This window comes from Poecilia latipinna, unplaced genomic scaffold, assembly GCF_001443285.1.
Source record: "Poecilia latipinna isolate Pla-1442-1.1 unplaced genomic scaffold, P_latipinna-1.0 Scaffold1646, whole genome shotgun sequence".
Lineage (NCBI taxonomy): Eukaryota > Metazoa > Chordata > Actinopteri > Cyprinodontiformes > Poeciliidae > Poecilia > Poecilia latipinna.
The window spans coordinates 102,387-107,307 of record NW_015114262.1 but is presented as its reverse complement, the minus strand read 5'-3'; the positions used below and the strand labels follow the sequence as shown (position 1 = coordinate 107,307).

At 42.9% G+C, this 4,921-nt stretch overlaps 1 long non-coding RNA gene across 1 annotated transcript in view; it reads left to right on the top strand.

Moving 5' to 3' along the window:
• Positions 1-408: 408 nt before the first annotated feature.
• Positions 409-4,921, top strand: part of LOC106964256 (uncharacterized) — a 16,985-nt gene continuing 12,472 nt past the window's right edge. The window contains exons 1-2 of the long non-coding RNA XR_001428357.1: positions 409-420; positions 2,395-2,402. This is a non-coding gene — a long non-coding RNA (uncharacterized LOC106964256). The remainder of the gene's footprint in view (positions 421-2,394; positions 2,403-4,921) is intronic.

The following is a 4,921-nucleotide window of genomic DNA, read 5'->3' as shown; positions in this document are numbered from 1 at the left end:
CTCTCCTCTGTGTTTCTGTCACCCAGCCTCTGATTGGCTGTCACATTCACACACCTTGCTCAAGCCAAGACAATCCAACGTGTTTAATGTTCCTGATTTTAGATCCGAGCAGTCCCAGCATCTTTCCAGATCACAATTAACACATGAAATATGCACATCTCATGAGATTATCTTAAGACCCATCCTGATAATTGGGGCGTCCTTAAGATTGTTGGAAAAGACATAAAATCACCATAAAATCTTGCCATGGACACAGCCTTAATCCCACTGCATAGCTGCTCTATGTGCTGTGTGATAAATCTACGGCTGGCCTGTACCATAAAATAGAAAAGCCTCACTGACACCTCTCACCACTCAACAGGCTGTGTTTGCCAAGATAAAGTTTTAAAACACCGTGTCTATACGTTTTAGAAGGAAGAAGTAGCAGCGCTCCATGTGCATCCCATTTATCCAACATATCTTGTTCCAGCGAGGGGCACTGCATTACTCTGTAGCTCAGAGGCTGCTTGTCAGGAGGGGCGGGGGAGATGAGAAAGGGGACGACAGAAGGTTGTGACTGTTCCTGTTGCTACTGCTACAGATGCTTTTCTTCTTAGCCAGGGAGCAAACACTACATGCTGAGATTTAATCACCTTTATTATGTTTCAACTTGTCACAAAGTGAAGCATGAAGCGACTCTGAGAAATCACACAAAGACAGCGATGCTGTCAGAGAAGTCACTGCTCACTTGTTTAACACAAAAGACGGCGGAGTGCTCGGAAACTGTGCGGCAGCTGCAGCGTGCGGCTCAGCCTCTCCCGTCTGAAGCTGCTTCAGCCTTTTGATTATTTGACCTTGATCAATAAGTGAGCCGTGTTTAGATGTTAGCCCAGAGCCTGCTGCCCATGCAGTATTTAACCACCCCGGTGTAATCCCTCTGAAGTCTTCCTGTTTGCTCTGACCAAGGAGAGGTAATTCCTTCCAGCACCTCGAGCTGAACGCGTCTGATAGATGAGTGGCTGGATTTCCTCCTTTTGCACACCGCTGAACACCATCATGATGTAATTCAGTGCAATTAGCAAAAGATGGCAGGAACACAAAGGACATAAAGGCACATAATCTGTTGAGGAATCTCATAACATCTATCATAGCACAAGACAGAGACTTACTGGAGGCAATTGTGAGGAAAAGGTTGACTTCAAGGTCTTTTATGTTTCTCCCGTGTGGTCTGGGTCGTCATGATGTACATGCAGAGATTCTCCTCTCTTAGAAGCAGAGTGTGAATTCCTCAAAGCAACGCACAGAGAGAGATTTAACACTGAAGTTAATTTAAGGAACAATTCATTTCCTCAAGTGTGTGACAGCGAAAGAGATAGTATGCATTTGTGCATGTCTACGTGTCAGTGACTCTGCCTTCCTTCCACCCACCCCTGCTGATTTCCACGGTGCGTTTAGCTACATTTTGTGAAACGGTGCCAAGCCAGCACTTAATTAAGTGCTGGGATGCCAACATCCCCCTGCTGTAACACGGAATACCTGATCCTCTTTTGTCAATTTCTTCTCCTGTTCTCGTGCTCCTCTGTGTCGCTTCTGCTGTAACTCGAAAAGATGTCGCCTCTGGGAGACGCAGGTAAAGAAGCCATCAAAACCAACGCGAGTAGAGAGAGTTGCAATCAGTGCACAAAAAAAAGAGAATAGTTTTTTTTTCTTCTTTTGTGTGGATCTGTCCTCCTTTTCCCCTGCCTCACTTTGTTTCCCTCTGCACCAGTTCGTGTGTACTTATATGTGTGTCTGTGCTTGAAGCTTTCAATTCAGTAGAGGCTAGCAGTAATGTTTCGCTCCCAGTAGAAATGGTTGCTGTTTGTTCAGTTGTTGTGATAGATTGATGTGGGGTGAGAAAAGATGGGCTTGTATGCACCTGGAGATAGGAACAGAAAAGTCTTTATGAGAAGCTAAAAGCTCGCTATTCAAGAATCCTCTGATGGAGATGCATTTTGCTGAAGGTTTTTCTCCCTTTTAGCAAAGTCTTTGACAAAAGCTTTCCAGTATATTTAGGCAGTTAGGCAAGAGACTTCAAAACCCCAAAAGGGCACTTGTCAACCACTGCTTACAGTAAGGGAGTGCTTCTGAAGGGTTTCAGCAAGTGGTCACTCTAATGGTCAATGGTTTTCCGCTTACACAGCATGCAAAATGGCCGCCTTCTAAAATAACCAAGCCCAGACACAAATTATTCGTTGCGTGGAAAGTTGTGGGTCAGTTTGTTGCCACGCGCAGATGTTTTGCCTCCTTTTTGTAGATAATTGTGGAGATAAACGGTGACAAAAAAACAATCTGAAATCACGTTTAGCTTAATGTCATCTTCTAAAGAGTTTGTTTTACACTAGCAGTGGCCAAATCCACCACAGCAAGGTGAAGTCTGAAATGTAATAAACATTTATTTAAAAAGAATCAACCCTTAATAATAATGACTGTTAACAGTTGAGTTAGAAACGCTGGAGGAAAAAGACAAATACCAATTTTTGTGACTTTATCTGACATTCAATGACTTTTTCTGTTAAATGTCAGATGTATTTTTATCAGGGCAAAAAAATTAGAGATTATTTTTAAACTGTCTGTGGTGGGTCAAGCATTTTGGGTTTCCTGCCCCAAACCTTTCACAATAGTTTGCTGGCATTTTGGCCTATACCTCCCAGCATTATTCATTTCTAGGTCTGTTAAAAAAAAACAGTATTATACTCCAAAATTGTAATACTCCCACCTAACATTCTTTCCAAAAATGATGCCATCTATTTTTGTGAAGTCCAGAACGCTGGTCATCATCTCAGTTTGTGGGACAAAACAAAACAAAAAGTCTCAAATGTTAAGATGCTGGAGTTCTTTGTCACCCTATTTCCATGAATTATGGTTCTTATCCCCATTGAGGCCAACTCTATTTAAGACATGGCACATTATTGACCCAGATAAACCCCAGAATATGCAACATCTAGTTTGACTAATTCATAAATCTTCAAAAAAAACATCCAAGGTATGAAATGAAGGGGGAAAATAATCAAAATCCCACTTTAGTATTTTTAAATCCAGATTGATCCAGTTTGTCTTTATTTACTTGTCCTGCTCTGTGAAGTCCCAGTTGGTCTTTCTACCCTCCCATCATCCTGTTTACTGGATTAAATGTAGTTCAAGATGAACGCCTCCAAAGACCGAGGCTCTGTTTTCCGAGCTCCTCTGAGAGGTTAAAGGCGACTGCTCGCCCAGAAATGAGGCTACAGCAGCTGGACTCGTAAATGATTGGCAGGAATAAATTGTGGATGATCTACTTTTATTTATTTTTCTTTAAAACTGTCCCAATTTTTTCCCCCCCATCAATTCTCCTTTTTTGTGTGCTGTGAAAGCTTGTTTTGAATGGAGGAAGGTTTCATAAGTCGTGCTCACAGAGTGAAGCGTAACCTGTGGACAGAACGAAATGAGTGCATGGATAAGTAGTTGTGATGTGTTTGGACACACTGCCAGAACACGTTAGCTCTCACGCTAGCATACAGCGGCGTAAACGTGCGCTTGGCTGGAAGAAGCAGAGAGACAACCGAACCTCGATTCATTTTCTTACATCTTGAACTGTCTTCCTGTTCCTCCTTCTGCTCCCTCCCTCCTCCTCTCTCCTCCTGTGCACCATCTGCATGATGCTTTGTATCCAACCCTGAAGAAGGGACTGCTTTCTGTTCGCCGCTGTGAATGCGGGATCTTGTTTGTGTACGTCTCCCAGCCATTGCTTTCGCTCTCAGCTCATTACCTGACATGATGGATGGAACGAGCGCTATTAACCAACGCCCAGCCTCGGACGCCTGGCACCTCACAGCAGAGCACTGAGTAATGGGCGCGTTGGCACCGGCACGCTTGGAAATACCAGGAGTCCTGCGTGGGTGTGCCTGCGGACGTCTTTGTGGCTCGGCTTCTTGGTTCCGTCCAGCCCCACCTGCCACCTGGCTGCCCGAAGGATGTCCTGGGCATTTCTGGGCAGCCGCGGTTGGATAGCAGAGGAAGAAATATTTGTATGACTTTGTCATGAACCTGGCAACACAAAATCCCCAGAGTGCAACTGTCGCTTATTTCTCACCCCAAGGAAAATGTTTGTCGCTGCTTATAGTGCCTGCAAAACTGTTACGCTTTAACTTTTAAGCATTTTCCACACAACCATAGATTGCAATGATTTTTTTTTCTTTTTCAAATCAGGATTTGGTGTTTTAGATCAACACGAAGGCTTTAATGTTTAGAAATAGAAATCTTGAATCTGTTCCCCTCTCAGATGAGACAGATTGATGTGTTGTTTTTTTTTTGATTTACATAAAAAATATCATCAAACCCCTTTAGAAAACCTGTTTGACCTTCATGTGGTTGGAAAAGGTTTAGATCAGGGTCTGCAACTCCGGTCCTCCAGTGCCTTTGCCCTGCAACCTTTGAAGGTCTCCCTGCTCCAAAACACTGGAATTACATGAACTTTCCAAAAGTTGCTAAGGAGAAAATTCAACCTTTTGATTCAAGTGTGTGGGAGCAGGGATGTATCTGAAAGAAAATGGATGTGTTTCTATTATGTGAATCTTAAGCAAACCTTTTACATGTTGCAAAAAAGAAGGAAAATACTAATTAGGTGTGTTTCCATCTACTGGTTTGGAGCAAATCAAACAGGCTCCACAGAGAGTGGGTGTAATTAACAAGACATAGAGGTTGCAAAATAACATGGACCACACATCGCAAAGCTGGAGGTTTGGATTTAGATATTTCTCAGAGTTTCCTGCCTCCAGTGAAGCAGAACCACCAGTGGCTGGGAAAGTTTGCAGCATCAGAACTTGTTTGGCAAATATGTTTCCATCTCTCTTTTTTTTTTTTTTTTTTTTTTTTTTTCAAAAAAGCCAAAAACCCCCCAAAGGGAGAAAAAAAATTTTTTTTT